The 16,940-nt window shown below is 39.9% G+C and overlaps 1 protein-coding gene across 2 annotated transcripts in view; it reads left to right on the top strand.

Moving 5' to 3' along the window:
* Positions 1 to 1,053: 1,053 nt before the first annotated feature.
* Positions 1,054 to 16,940, top strand: part of dlgap3 (discs, large (Drosophila) homolog-associated protein 3) — a 103,622-nt gene continuing 87,735 nt past the window's right edge. For both annotated transcript variants that reach the window (XM_067505684.1, XM_067505675.1), the window contains exon 1: positions 1,054 to 1,188. The gene's annotated coding sequence lies outside the window, so the exon portion shown is untranslated. The remainder of the gene's footprint in view (positions 1,189 to 16,940) is intronic.

Genomic DNA, 16,940 nt, shown 5'->3' on the forward strand with positions numbered 1-16,940 from the left:
CCGGATGCCACCCTGAATAGAGACAAGATTTGACTTAACACGTGTCATGTTCTAGCTGACTGATGCTCGATGAGAGCCTGATCTCTCCTATGGTATGGGAGACCTCTTTCACAATGAAATGGGAAAAATAAATCTAGGTCATTGTTTGCATGTTTGCCTGTCTGGTTTTCAATCATGCAATAAAATACTTATGCAATCATGGAAGGCCCTCAAGGTCTATTGACCATGAGTCTTTAGTCCCTCTATCTCTTGCTTTGTGTGTCAGTGTGTACCTGTGTGTCTTGTCTGTCACTCTGCTCTGACCCATTTACTGTAGCTATCCCTTACGCTCAGTGCTTGACGTGATGGCGTAGTCAGAACGAGCAACCGTACGCTGCTGACAATTACGAGTGAGGTTTCCGCCTCACACTTATGAGGCCTGCCCAAAAGTGATGTTGTGTCTCACCGTAAGTGTATGGTTCTTAACTAGGTTGTAATGAATTTGATTTGTCAATCAGAGCAGTGCACAGCACACAGAAAAAGAATGTCAATAATAGGTCAGTTAACCTGAAACCCATATCATCACCCTAGTAACAGGTAATAAATTACTACTGTGGTCTGAATATATGTTGCAGTTGTATAATGATATAGGTTTTTAGACATGTTGAACATTGTATCCATTCTCTGTCTTGTTCTACATTTGTTAAGAGGTGATGTTGAAACAAAAGCTTTTATTGCTCTACCATACCATTTTTTTTTACAACCCGAACCCAACATCTGGCATGAGGGACTGAGTGAAACAGGAAATTATAGGCTAGATCACTAATTTCTACCAACAAATGAAAACTAGACATTAGGTGGAGTGGACTGTAAGAACGATTATTCGTAGTGTGTTGTCCTTCTTGGTCCCTATTTGGCCCCTCCTCGAACAGTGGAGAGGGGCCACCGAGAGTTCTGTGAACCAATCGGTTGCCAGCAAGGTTTCAATGAGGAGGCCTGCGTGTAACCTAGAGAGAGAGAGAGAGAGAGAGAGAGAGAGAGAGAGAGAGAAAGAAGGGGCGGGGGGGGGGGGGGGGGGGGGTAGAGGCAGCGCCGCTGTTTCTCCATCCTCTACACACGATCGGGGAGCTGCGGAATAGGCGTGTGTTTCAGTCACTCCACCGAAGATTACGGTCAGTGAAAACGACGTACAGAAAGCTCGACTTCAAGGTAAGAAGTGTCCCGTGGCTGTTGGATGGGGGTTAAAAGCAGAATGTGCATTTGCTCCTGGGCAGATGGTCTTTGAATGCCCGCTTGTTGTAGTACGCTGTCATGTGCTCCTTGACTTTTGATTGTATTTAGTAAAGATAACGACTAGTTAACGGATCGTATCGGTGCAGCCTTCCAGAAAACATCAGGCACTGGTGGGTTTGCTGTCAGTGGGGCTCTCAGCTGTGTCAACTTGACAAAGAGAGAGAGAGATGGAAAGAGAGAAGTTGCGCATTTGTGAACGCAGGACGACCCCCCTTTAGATACACACTCGCACACACCAAATTGTGTTTGTGTGACGGTTCAAAACACATATGGAAACGACTCCGACATCTGAGAGCCGAGTTTCATTCATGCGTAAATTCGCCGTTCGCTGACCGTGAAAGCGTGCCTGTGCGTGTATGCGGTGTGTATTAAATGTGTAAGTGTGAGTGTGTGTGTGTGTCCCGGAGAGGAATTCACGCCGGCAGCAAAAGTATTGCGTTTATCCTGCAAAAGAGGGGCGCACAACGGTTTAATTGATCTCAGGAAAGGCGGTTTACTGCGAGCATGGCGCATGTTTGAGGAGGAGATGATTCTTCAGGACCACCCCGGCCCAGGAATCCCCCCCGGAGACCACTGTTGGCGAGGCGGTCGTTTGAAAAGCCACATTTATGGTTCTGCGTGCACATTCATTTAAACGAGAAGAGCTTTAGCAACGTAGCCGTGTGGCTCGTTTGGTGCTTTATAAAACATAGGGACAATTTTCCCGCTCAACACCTAGTTTTACACGAATTGTCTCAGTTACCGCCCCTTTTCCTGTATCCCACTGCCTATCGCTGGTAACACCTTATTGTACCTTCTGGCATTAGTCGGATTATTTGGATAGGGTGTCTAAAAATCATCCGGATCATGCATGGAGACACAACCATATTAGGCCGCTGCAATAGGATCATTTGTGTGATAAGTAGAGGATGGCTGCGTTGGATTATGAGTAACTTGCAGAATGTTTAAGCTGGTGTTGTGTTAATCTAATACATACACGAAATTTAATGCTAAACTTAAATTAGTTAATTAAATGTGACTTTATGGAGTTATGTTCAATTAACATGGCGCCATTATGTTCAGTGCACTTAAAAGATGTTGCATTAACCTGACACAGTTATGTTCAATTTAATCGACACCAACTAGCTGTATTAAGGAGTTGATTGTACCCAAGTTGCTTGCTTAGTTTAAGCTAGTGGGTTAAATAAATACAACTTAAAACACTTTACCTGGCTTTTAATAAAAAGTTTAATTTAGAACATGGGAGTAATTTGGCATTAGATTTTTGCCATATCCCATCTATAAAGTCACAAGGAAGGTAAAAATAAATCCAAACTAATAAAAAAAAGTATCTAACCTATATTTGGTAAAATATGAAATATTACAAACTAATAACTAACAATTAAGCACACTTTAAACTGCAAAAGAAATTAGCAATAATTGCTTTTTAAATTACATAAACACTTTCATGAATTTAAGAAGGGAGCAACATTTCTGTGCTCCTGAGTAATAAGTGGATGGCAATGGATTCGAGGTGATTCTGTTATGTGTTGCGAAGCACACATAGTAAAGGTTATGAAATTGGCACCTCATGCAATGTGCATGTGTGACCAAAAATATGGAAAGCTTGTTACTTTGTCCAAGGCCTTCAGTGCATTTTAAATGAGTGAGTTATGTTGGTTTTACATTTACTATGCGTCTTTGAATTCGACACCATGTGCCTCCAGACATAAAATCATGAAACCAGATATTGATTGCTTGATAACACAGACCAGCGTCGACTGACTGTGTCTTCTTTGTGTTAGTGTAATAAAATATTCAAGCTACAATAGGGCAACAACCTCTCAACTTAATTAATATTACCATCTAAAACATTTTAAGAGAAGAAGAATTTGATGACTCAAAGCTGAACTTTGTATTTTCAGACATAGTGGGCTATTGTGTCCTCCTGCTTTCTCTCCGTTTCCTCTTGAGCCATTCACTCCCATACACACCCAGTTTGCAGATGGTGGTTTGCTGGTTTCCACACCCCCCTCAATCAATTGCAGTTTTCTGCCTCGAATCTGTCACATGTGAAAATGTGGTGAAGCAGCAAGTCAGTAGCATGTCCTGTCACACAGCAGAACATACTGCTCATTTTGTCCTTTAAATTGAAAAGTGGGGTGAGTTCGACAGGGCATTGATTGTACAATTACACAGAAAATACATTGTTATTGGAATAGAAATAAGGTTTATTTCCCCCACTTTTCCCTTATTCATATACACAGCTTTTATACACTTTTAAAATACACTGCTACTGAATATGCCATACATGCAAGAGCAAAATATGGTGTTTTTAATTATAACTTCTGCTGCTGTTGAAAAAGAAAAACTCTAAATTTAAATACCCCTGTAAATGGTTGAAAGCAGGTTTTGGACCAGTTTCAGTCCTGTTTATTCAAATCTGCTCCACATTCGTAATAAAATACAGTACATTAAAAAAGCAAGATGCTATTACAATTGCGATTCACTGTGATGTATCTAGTCTCATTCAACCTTAAAATTGATTTCTCTTTTTATGAACCAAGCACGAAACGAAATTACAATGGAGGATGTACTTTTCTGGCAGTGTGAAAGGGTGAATTTTCCAGGGCTCCTTTTGGTGCATCAACATGCCTTGCACAAATCCCATTATTCTTTAAGAGGCTCTGTAATGATGATCCATCTCGATGGGTGCATGGCGATTAAGTGTTAATCTTGGCGTCTGTTTAAGGTGCCTGCACACTCCATTCCCTCAGGAGGATAAGTGATGTGGGGAGTGGGAAAAGCACCACCTTTGAGATCTCAGATGGTGCGCAAAAAGACAACAAAGAGAGGTATCACGACTTTGTAGTGGCTGTATAATAACTTAAACAAACAAAGCAAAGCAGTGTCCAGTAAGACACTGCTGTCTGCTTGCAGAATATTGTTATTTTATAAATGCTGCTTAACACAGATTTGTTTATTGTTTAAGCCTCACACACTAACATGCTTACTAGGATGCTGATGTTAGACAGATACTTTTATGCCATGTTTAGTCCGGCATGTTAGCATGCTGACATTTCAAATTAACACAAAACGCATGAGGCTGAGGGGTGTTAGTTTTGCAGGTAGGCCAAGAATTTTGTTCCGATTGCTGTGGTTTATAAAATGTTGGGAATATGTGGTGGCGTGAATGGATTAATCTGGACTTCACATTAATAGGAGCTTAAATATGTTCAGTAGATTTCATGGCACAGGACTGGAAGAAAATTCACTCGATCACAAAAGTCAGAAGAATTTATCATCTGGTAACTATGAATGATTGGTTGCTGAAATATATTCCACGGACATTAAAACATTAACCAGGTGTTGGTATTGGAGGAGATGTCTTGGCATAATTAAAGTCAGTAGAGCTAATTCAATGGAGACATGACATGTTTGTAAAAAAATATATTTAGGAAATCCATCCAGTAGCCAAGGAGGTGTTTGAGTGGTGTCCCTGTTTGTAAAATGACCACCCCTTTCAAAATGAAGTGATGACAAATTTGGTAAAGGTTTTATAATTATTCATAATGACAATATTATTATTGACTTCATGCAAGCTTAATTCTAGGTTAGTGTAACAATTATCGAGAGGTATAATGGTTTGTTGAGGTATAATAATTTAAATCCCATAAATCACATTTCCCTACCTTTAATAGCTGCTTTGAGGTCAAACCTTTTACATTTCCAATTACATCATTCCCACAATACAAGCTGGCAATGATAGAGTATCCCTTTGCAACAAAGCAGCTTGTTACCAGCTCAACAGTATATCAGGGGTCCATGCTGAAACCTGCAGTAGTGGAGAAGTAATAGCGGTCAGGATGACAAGGTGAAGGCCTTTAAGTGTTGTTACAGTTGCTTGTAAAGCTGACGGGTGCATGAAAATGAAAACACAAGGCAGAGGAGATGGTGTTCTGTGAAAGGAAACCTTTCATTGTTGATGTACAGCATTCATTTCAGTGAAATCCAGATGCATGGGCAAACTGGGCAGATAAAAGAGTACGCACACACGTATGCTCGTGTAGGTAAGCACACAGCACCTTTCATTTCCTACTTCCTTCACTTTATGTTTTCTATTCTTCTCTTGATCTGTTTTCCCTCTGTCAGTTCTGACTCCTATAAACCACACAAGTGTTAAAACCATAAAGAGACCATTTTGTATATTGCATATCAACAAAGTGCATTCAACTCAAGCTCTGGTGGTTTTATTGGGTTCCCACAGATGCATGCAAATTGGCAGTCAAGCATGTACAAGATAAACACAAATTGGCGTCATTAGTATGTTTTACTTGGGTTTGATTTAGAGATGTTGTCTGGTTGCTGAAGTGATCAACCAGTCAACTTTTATGGCTATGAAGGCTGTTTTTTGTAGCTATCTCATTAAACCATGGTTACTGGGAGTAAAACAAAGCAAAGTACAATAACATTAATGACAGATGTGAGTCTTCTCTACTCAAGTAGGTGAAAGTCATTTTGGGGATTATATGTAGACTCAAGCAATGGGTGTGTTTGACTAATCAGGGTGAAGATTTTTTTCTAATGCATCATTAGTCTAAGGTTCTGAAGGGGTAGTGATTCATGGTCTAATTTGACTTGCCTTCAGATATTCCTCTGGTGACTAACAAAACATTTACCTTTGAGTTAATAAGTGGATGTAACATTAGTCATTATTTGTTATTTAACATAACGTGATATAAAATGCTACCTGTTTTGCGGCTGTGTCTTTCTCATCCAGTGAAAGGAAGGACAGGGTATACTGCAGTTTTAAAGGCAGGGTGGCAGAGATGAAATGATGAAAGCTACTGCAGACATCACTGAAGCTAAAATAACCAGATACAGTCGTGATTATTACAATGCAAAGTGGATTCACTATTGGATAAATGGTGCATTAGATGAAAAATCTGCTTTCTTTGAGCTTGTTGTTGACAAATATTAGTCATGAACACAATGCAAACGCAGGGGCAGATTGAAGTAGTGCCATTTCTTCCAGTCATACTTATACTGTATAAATCGAATGATTCATGTCATTTATGTTAGAATTCAGAAAATGAAATGTGGTGAGTCAAACATTTTTTCAGGTTATTCTTACCATCTGTATCACACATAAGCAGAGAAAAGAAAGAAATGTGTATAGAGCTTTTAAGGAATCAGTGATAACTTTACACACGGTCAGTTTATTCATCGTGTAGAGAACTACTGGGGGACTGTAGAGCTGATTTTGAATGTGATTTGGTTGTGACAATGGGTTGGGCCAAGTTGATCCGGGTCTATGCCAGTCTGACAGGAGACTGCACTGTGTAATGACTCTCTAGTCTTTACTCTTAAGAGCCAGTCATTCTCAGAAAGACTTTTTTTTAAACATGTTTGATGTTTAAGCCTGATATCAGTGTACGATGACATTAGAACCGAAGGACAGTTACAGTAAATATAGTTTTATATGAAGTTAGCGTTACAAAGTTATTTTGCCTCCATTTCCCGTTGCAGGCTCTATAGTCAACATTTTTGGTGCTGTTCCATCCAGAAATTTTTTTCTGGAAAGATTTTTGTCAGTTTGTCCATTTGTTTGTCAGTTGTAATCGGCCAGATGTTATGTGTGTTTCCCACAGTTTACTCAGCTGTCAGATGTGTGTTTCTGCCACACTGTCATATAGTAGAAATCTGTCATAGTTTGTGGAAAAACTCTTTAAATGTGAACAGTCTTTGAAAGTGGTAGTAATAATGATGCTTATTTTGTCTATCTTTTAAAATCCAATGGATTTCATCCTGGGTTGGGTCTCTCCCTCTCATAGGTCTCTCCCTATATGAGATACAACTTTTAACTTTAAATCATAAAAACAATTCCTTTTGATATGGTTTTTAATGTTTTGTTTTGATCATTTATTTGGGGTAATTCGATTCCTATTAAGCCTCAACAGTGCTTCTTTAGTGGAAAAAAATAAATGGAAAACTCTTCACACTCTCCCTGGTGCTTCAACTAATTTCAACTAAATTCTTTTCTATGTTGAATAATTTGCAGTTCATGTCAGTGACATTTTATCAGAGACAATGGCAGCAATGGAGGCAGAAAAAAATATATATCTCGAGTTATTTTATATATGTGTGTCTGTGTGTCTGTGTGTGTGTGTGTAGAAAGAGAGAAGAAACGTGATATATAATAATTGAATTTAGCGTTATTACTTCTAAAATTAAAATCATACCCTTAATAGGAAGATTGGCTTTTACAATTGCTTATGGAATGTAGATATAGAGTAATTGAGCGAAATAACTCATGTCAGAATGGTCAATATAATGGTATTAAAGACAGGTTAAGACTGCTTCAGCTGTGCATAATACCATCATTACATTTTCTAGGATTGATTGTAGTAGTATTAAGGCTAATCTTTACTCCTGTGTCAGAAGGCTTTTGCTTATTCTCTCTCTATTGGCAGTATAGAGTGTTGGCGACAAGACAAACACTTACTAAACAGGCCTGTATTGCTAATCCAGGTTTGGTTTTGGAGCAAGGGTGTCACAAACACACACACAGACACACGCACTCTCACACATACACACACACAGGGTTGCGCTCTCATATCATTCTTTTAATTGTCAGCTCACCCCCTCACATATTCATACACATCCATCCGTTGTTGCCATGAAGGATCTACTCATACTCGAGTTAGCGGCTCGTTTTGACACATTTCCCCCTGAATAATGAGAATTTAATCACACCCACTGTTGCTGGATTACCAGTCAACCCAAAATCTGAATCGTAAGGTACACACTCACAGCAAATGTAGACAACTCATCATGCTCCAACTGATGAAATGGAGAAAAAGATAATCTAATACAAACCCCATGTCCAAACTGTCTCGTGGATGGGACCTGAAACAGAGCTGGCAGGCAGGCAACAAGGTTAAAGAGGCGAGGGTAATTGCTGTAACCTATCTGGGTGGAAAAATGTTTGCTTGAGTTCTTAGTGTACTTCTCTTTTATGCACTTGGGCATGAAATTGTTCCCCTTCCACCCTGGATAGCCCAAAGCCCAAAGTCCACTGCCCATCCCTAGCCAGGCGAATTGGCTTTCCTGCATGTGTGTCTTTGTATGCTGGGAAATGTTTGTTGATGTGTGTTTGTGAGGGGTTTGGAGGGGGTGGGGGTGTGCGCGGGGGGCTGGGTGTCAGCTGGCCTTCTCCATTCCTCTCTGACTGACAGAATAAGTGAGTGAGTGCTGAAATGATTATGGGCTATATGGAGAACTGCAAGCAAAATGATCACTGAGCATTTCACGCTAAGATAAGAGATTGAAGGAAAAACATGAGGTAGCATGAGGGAAGCTGATTTGGAGACAAGTGCTTCTGGAAAGGAAGGAACTTGCATAATTTCATTAATGTTCATTTTGATGTACAGTGCATCCAGACAGTATTTCCAGGGCTTAGCTTTTTCCACATTTTGTTATTCTACAGCCTTATTTCAAAATGGATTAAATTCATTATTTTTATATGGTGTTATTTTACAAACAACACCACATAATGACAATGCAAAAGAAGTTTGTATGAAATCTTTCAAATTTATAAAAAAATATGAAACAAAAAAAATACATTCATACAAAAATACATACTTTAAGTATTCAGCACCTTTGCTTAATGTTTTGTTGAAGCACATTTAGCACCAATTACAGCCTCAAGTCTTTTTGAGTATGATGATACAAAGTTGGCACACCTATGTTTGGGCAGTTTCTCCTATTCTTCTTTGCAGGTCAAGCTCCATCAGGTTGGGTGAGGAGCTTCGGTGCATAGCTATTTTCTGACCTCTACAGAGATGATCAATCGGGTTCAAGGCTGGGCTCTGGCTGGGCCACTCAAGGAAATTAACAGAGTAGCCATTCCTTTCTTATCTTGACTATGTGCTTAGTGTTGTTGTCCTGTTGAAACATAAACCGTCACCCCAGTTAGAGCACTTTGAAACAGGTTTTCATCAAGGATGTTACTGTACAATACTGCATTTATCTTTCCCTTGATAGTGACTAGTCTCACAGTTCCTGCAGCTGAAAAACATCCCTACAGCATGATGCTGCCACCACCATGCTTAACTGTATTGGGATGGCATTGGCCAGGTGGTGACTGGTGCCTGGTTTCCTCCTGACATGACACTTGGCATTCAGGCCAAAGAGTTCAATCTTTGTTTCATAAAACCAGAGAATTTTGTTTCTCATGGTCTGAGAGTCCTTCAGGTGGGCTATTATGTGCCTTTTACAGAGGAGTAGTTTCCATCTGGCCACTCTACCATGCAGGCCTGATTGGTGGAGTGGTGCAGAGATGGTTGTTCTTCTGGAAGGTTCTCCTCTCTCCACAGAGAAATGCTGGAGGTCTTTCAGAATGACCATCGGGTTCTCCGTGACTAAGTCCGCTCTCTTTCGATCGCTCAGTTTGACCGGACGGCCCGCTCTAGGAAGAGACCTGGTGGTTTCCATTTAAAGATGATGAATGCCACTGTGCTCTTTAGGACCTTCAATGCTCCAGAAATTTTTCTGTACCCTTCCCCAGATCTGTGCCTCGATACAATCCTGTCTCGGAGGTTAACAGACAATTCTTTAGACTTCATGGCTTGGTTTGTGCTCTCACATGCACTGTTAACTGTGGCACCTTATATACACAGGTGTATGTTTTTACAAATCATGTCCAGTCACCAGAGTTTCCCACCTGCCTTCCCAGGTGGACTGTCAAGTTGTAGAAACATCTCAAGGATGATCAGTGGAAATAGGGTGCCCCAGAGCTCAATCTTGAGTGTCATGGCAAAGACTGTGAATACTTATGTACATGTGATTTCTTTGTTTATTATTTTTAATACATTTGCAAAGATTTCATACAAACTTCTTTCACATTGTCATTATCCAGTATTGTTTGCAGAATTTGAAGGAAAATAATTAATTTGATCCATCTTGAAATAAGGCTGTAACATAACAAAATGTGGAAAAGGTTAAGTGCTGTAGCAATATGGGTGCAAATCTGTGCACATCATTCTTGTTTTCTGATGTTTGATATACACAGCCATTCATTACATTAGAAGCATCCAGCAAGTCATGCAGAATGAAAAAAATGTATTAACTCGTGTGTGTGTGTGTATATGTCCTTTTTCTGTCTGACTGTAAGCCCTTATAGCCTACTGTAAGTAAACGATATACACCCAACATGCTTCTGGCAGTGTTATATGCTTTAGAAATGCTGCCCAGGAGATGTGTGTTGGCAGTATATTCTATAGTAATGATCAAGGGAATACAAAGATTTCCCATGACAATAGTGCTCAGGAAAAATAATATAGGCAGTTGGCACCCAGTTGCGAAATTCTTTTTGTGCATGATTGCATTGATGGGGCCCATGGTTTCCATAAAAAAGTAATTACATTACTTGTTTATCAGGGCATAAATGAAACATCTTTATTAAGTTTGCAGCCTTGATAAGTGTTTTTTATAGAATCACAATTACACTGTTGTGTATCAATCCAAAGAGGTCATGTTGTTGAGTGTCTTTAATGTTTTATTTGACCTTAGTTTCACCAGGATAACTTCTTGAGATTGAATATGACTTTCAAGAATTTGAAAGAAAATGTATGTTTATAATATACTTATTATATTATATATATATATATATATATAATTTAACATAGCTGAAGTTACCTAATGATACTGCTCCTTGGATTTCAAAGAAATGCTTTCATTAAGACTAAAATCAGAAGGAACAAGCATTGGTGTCATTAAAAGCAGCCAAATTAGACCTACCAGTCACTAAAGGGCTCTAGTCATGGAAAAATCTTCAAACAATTTGATTGATAGGCAATGAAATCATCCCTCCCCATTGGAAAGTAAATGGGCATAACATCAGAATTGATCAGAATCAGATATATATACTTCCCTAATGCCATCGCCTTAAGGGTTTTTTTTAGATGATCAGAGGATAAGGGAGCAACAGAGGGAGAGCATGAACAAAAGAGGGTGGGATGATGGCCTAATGGAGTAGATGAGCAATTGCATCAATGACTCACGATGAAAGGATGGAAGTCATTTGATGAATGGATGATGGAGGGGAGTGAGGTGGGAGGGAGAGATATATGAAATGATAGAGAGGAGTAGGCTAGATGCTACATCATGTGATGGCAATTCATTTCGTTTACCTCCTCAAGGTGCACTATTTTTAAGAATTCTCCTCTCCTTTCCTCCACTTTTCTCAGTTTCAGTTTTCAATTCCTCCTTCATCTCATTTCCTACTTTTTGATTCCCTTCCTGCTTATTTTGTCTTGCCTATTCCCTGAGTTTTGACTTCTATTCGTCACTTTGCATTCCTTGCCTTTCAAGCTTCCTCCTTCCTTCCTCTTTTTTCCATCTTCTCTTCTCTCATCATGTCATTCTGTACACTCCTCCCCCATCTCATCCTCTGCCTATTTCCCTAATGCCCTCTTAATATCTGCCTCCATCATTTCTTACCCTGCCTCCATTTTCTCGACTTTGTCTTCCATTTTTATTTCACTACATTTGTCTAACCTCCCTGCCTCACTTAATAGCTGTCATGCTTAATTCTGTACCCTCCTCTGTCCTCATCTTCTTGCAGCCTCTACCTCTTTGCCTCTTTGTCACCCGCACTCCGTACCTATTTAATAATAACATGTCTTCCTCCCCATCACTCTCCTTCTGCATGTTTTCCTGCCTCTTATACATTGAGCATTCCTTTGCCTCCTCTCCACAGCGCTCTCTAACTCTTGTAAGCGGGGCAGGTGGTGGTGCAAGTATACGCTTTCAGTGGGACATGCCTGCACTCAGATTTAAATAGATAATGGCAGAGCCCTAGCGCTTGCCGGGCTCTCTGAATAATGTAGGAGATCCTGAAGGCATTGTTGCCAGGCATCACTGATGATGACATGCATACACCAGCTCGTAATCTTGCAATATTGATACCAGAAGAGAGAGAATGGACTCAGTGGCAGTTGTTTTTGTTTTTCCCTCCATGAGCTAGGTTTACTCATTGAAGTTGACTCTTTGGGTCAAGCTGAAGTTAATGTCTTCCTAAGACAAAAATACTAGTTTGGTGTGACAAAGTGACAAAGATCTCTAGTGGCTATAAAGCTTATGGCTTTTGCTTGTCTGTAGTGAAGCCTGCAGAGGTCACAATGGTTTAATGCTTCATCAAAATGTTCCATTTCCCAAAATGCAGTCACATTCCAGCATTCCAGACACTTTACAGGTGTAGTATTTTGTAAGTCTATTGCAGATAAACATCCATAACTCAGCTCATCATAAAAAAAGTGGGAGAGTTCATTTAGTGCACGATCCATCTGTTCATCCATTATGTGTAACTAGGGGTCATGAGGGGCTAGAGCCTAACCCAGCTGTCATTGGGCGAGAGGCATGGAGACCCTGGACAGGCCTTCAGTCTTTCTCGGGTCCAACACACAGAGACAGACGGACCACATTTCACACTCACCCTCACATCACAATTTAGAGTTACCAGTTAACAGTACCCAGAGGAAACCATTGCAAGCACGGGCCGAACATTCACACAGAAAAGCCAATGACAGAAAAGGTCAATGCCATCCTGCATCTGATGTCAGTGTGTAGACTGTGTGCACTGTGAGCTCACACTCTCAGCATTTACCAGAGAGGTAAACTGGGTCCTTGTGTACTGTCCCAGTGTTAATCAGTTGCACACAATGTTTTGTTTTTCTTTGTTTGTTTGTTTTTTTTACATATTGTTCAGGTAAATACAAAGCCAGATCTTGTCTGTATATTGTTTAAATGAATAACCAATGCAGCTGAAAACTGGGACAAAGAAGTGAAAAAATACAGACAGAGCCAACAAAATCCCATAGTATCAGGATAAATATAGTATATTTGACATGAATTTAGTGGTTAAACATGATGTTTGTTTAAGAATTTTGGCACTGATAGTGCAACACAGCATTTATTATTGAGGTCAAGTGCAGGTCAACTGGAGTGCGTGCTTCTAATGTTTAAAATGAATGAGGCAGCCAAAAACATTAGAACCAACAATTGAAAGATCTAAATATAATGAAGTACAACTAAATGTATGGCAGAGCTTCTGTATTGGAATACATTAGATCGTGCACGTGTACCTAATGAAGGGCCCAGTGAGTATAGCACCAATGAGAAGGTAATCACTAAGTAAGAAACTATAGATAATGATGAGATCACCAACACATCCCTCTCATTTTCTCCTCCCCATCTTTCCCCTGATGGCAGCAGGGCTGATACCGTCATTTGATCTGATCTCATGATCGTTTAGCTGTCAGTTTATCACCAAGCTGCTGCACTAATGGCTATCAGTATTAACCATTCTGTTATGATCACTAGTCTGGACTGTTGGGTGGCTCATCTGAGATTGGCTGGTCTGTCAGAAAAGCCTTGATTTCCAACACCCTGAGGTAGTTACGGAAATGATGGAAATGGATAGACATGTTTCTCATTTTAAGTGCAGGTAGATTTATTACTCTGACTGTCAGCTGTGAACAAACTGTGACTTTGTGTGCTAGCAAGAAAAAAAAAGAAACAAATGGAAGAAAAAAAATCTAACAAAATAAGGGGAAATATAAAGGGAAAAATAGGCCTAAGTGAAGCTGTAAAAAAGAAAGAAAATGCCCAATTGTCTTTTGATATCCTGGCTATAAGCTAGGCACTGGTGCCTGATAAAAGAAGTGGAAAATGGGGATAGAAAGAGTGTGTTTGAGATCTTGGTATTTTCTATCTCACTTGTTATTCACTACATTTTCTGTAAATCCTTCTGCTGGAGGGTGATTCTTACTTTTCAAGAATGCACAGTTAGTCCCTAAGGGGAGCACTTTAGGGGAGCTGTTTGTGTGTGGCTGCCTTCGACTGTCTGTCAAAGAGAGATGGGAGAAGAGAAAGGATGTAGATAGAAACGGGGGAGAAGAAGGACTAGGTGATGTTTGATCAGTGCGTTGCTGAGTCACACTGGGATGTGATGGAGAGATTGGTCCTTTGCGACAGACAAGGGGGAGCTGAGAGAAAGAAAGAGGATGACAGAGACAGACTTAATGAGAATGTTGAAAAGTAAATTGTCAGTGGGCTCCATCCTCTATCAAGGTGTCTTTCACAGAAGAAACACACATGGAGACACATATGTACAAGTATTTTCTCTCTCATAGCCCCCTCCCCCCATGCATCTGTCTCTGCAGGGGTCTGTCGTTGAGCCAGAGTGTAATCTATAAGGCAGATGAAGCAAAAAATCCTGTAATATATTTTACCATCCATCAGAGGTGCGATATATCATGTGTGTGAGATTGTTGGCTCTCAGCAGGGATTGTGCCATGTGGTGACAAATACGGGCCCCTAAAAGCTCCACTTTTACACCTTCAACAATGATGTTGAAGTGGGATTCATGTGCATTGTCACTGTGCATGTCACCAGAAATTTATCTGATGCTTATATTTGCAGTACTGCTACTACATGCTCTGTGGCATCCTCAAGTCTACCAAACTGAGTTTAGTCGGAGAGTTTCTACAGAAATACAGTATTGTCAAATAGAAAATGATATAGGTTATATACAGTATCTTTGTAAAGTCTCTTTGGTGGTTTGTTTAAACATTAAAAAATTGCCTCTTTAAAAATGTCTCTCTCTGTTGTGACCTGAGCAGAGTGTACCGTGCCTTTGGCCCAGTGACAGCTGGGATCAGCTCCAGCCCCCTGTGGCCGTGATCAGGATAAGTGATTAAAGATAGTGAATGGTTGGATAAATTTCCATAGTTGTATGTTAAACTTGCAATACATAAGGCATTACTTGACACCACATTACAATAACAACATGCTCAGTTTTGTTTAATTAATTACAGACTTAGTCCATCTATTTCATTTATTTCACTTTTGGTTTGGCTGAATACTGTACCTGTTTAAGCCTATTTATTTGAGCTTCCCACTGAGGATGTCTTTTATTTTTGTTTCATTGTTTAAAAAAAGTCTATTGATGCATGCATAAAAATAATCTTTAATCACAAACTACAGATCAAAATCTATGTTTGTCATTTCAAAAACTTAATTTCTGCATCGTGTCATTAAAACCACATTGCTCCATTCCAGTCTGGGCCAGTTTGTGTTAAATGTGGCTCATCTGGAGGAAGGCCAAAGGTAGCAGCTGCAGTCAGGAGGACAGCAGTAGGGGCCCATAGCTGTCACACAACTCTGACCTGTCTGCATACAGGGGAGCAAAGGTCCTGCGGCGTGACATGATACTGCAGGGAACTGGACCTCTGTCTGGGATGTGATGCCGTAGTTAATGAGGAAACACACTGGACGTGAAGAGAATAGAGTAAAACTCAGATTAACTTTTTTATCTGTTTATCTGACAGAGACAAGTGATAAGACTAGCAGAAGTATTATTTCTACTGGTACTAATAATATAATACAGGTTGTGGTTGTTTACTGTAGTTATTATACTGTACTATGTGACCTCTCACTGTGTAAATACTGGTGGTAAATATAGAGTCACCAATAGGCTAATAAATAGGCAAGAGACAAGCTCCACAATGGTGGGGGCACACTAGAAAGGTGTATACACACACACACACACACACACACACACACACACACACACACACACACACACACACACACACACACAAACACACACAAGCACAAAAAAAAACACACGTACACACACATTAAGCATCACAGTCAGCTACAGTGGCTGGATCTCTGGAGGGCTGCACGACCGATGCCATTAGAGACTGAGCACAGCCAGGGTTCTGGGACCTATAGCACCCATTAATGGAATATATTCGCCATCCCCAGGAGTAGATGTGTGTATGTGTGTGTGTGCCTGCCCATTTTGATGTCTTCATGCTTTTACTGGAGAGCAGCATATTGAAATGTCTATGTGAAGTACATTAAACTCGTGCCTAAAAATGCATAAATCCATATATTCCCTCATTTCTGTCTTGCTACTAGCCTATAGCTTATTCTCTGCTGTATTCATTTACATTTACTGATTTACTTTGCTGCAGGATGTTTAATACACTCCCTCACAGTGATCACTTTAGGAATGTTCATATGTAGGAATGTTAGAGCGAATTGCTTGCAAGTAGCTGTAGATGTGAGACTTTGCTGCTTTACTTCTTTGGGTTGTGGAACTGCTGTTCAGCCAGGAAACAGGAAAGTTTGGAATAACAATTTTTGGATTAATCAGCCCTAAAAGCCTAAAACAGACAGGGGTTAATGTGAAATAGTTTCTTTATTCTAAAACTTTTTCTCTCTTACATTTTCCAGGGATGCTTGTCCAGTTGTAAATGTCCTTTGTACCCCACAGGAAAATATTTTGACCGACTTGAATATGAAGTTGTGTGAATGTACTAGTGCTTTGGGACGCTGTCTGTTTTTTTTTTTTTCTGTATTCAAAAAACCAAATATTCACTCAAAGGTCAGCGTTTGAGCGTACAGTGACAACTGAAAAATCCTGGAATGAAAAGCGCTATTAAGATTTAACAGGGTTAAACTTCTCCTGGAGCAAAACATTTTTGGAAAAGCTCTACAAAGTTTTTAGTCACTAGCTTTTAGTCAGTGATGGAAGACTTTTGCTAGATGCCATAATGAAGACATTATTTTACAGGTGCTCTGATGTGGTGTTTGGCTTTTTGGCCTTTTAAATA

This window comes from Channa argus, chromosome 1, assembly GCF_033026475.1.
Source record: "Channa argus isolate prfri chromosome 1, Channa argus male v1.0, whole genome shotgun sequence".
In the NCBI taxonomy this organism is placed as follows: Eukaryota; Metazoa; Chordata; class Actinopteri; order Anabantiformes; family Channidae; genus Channa; species Channa argus.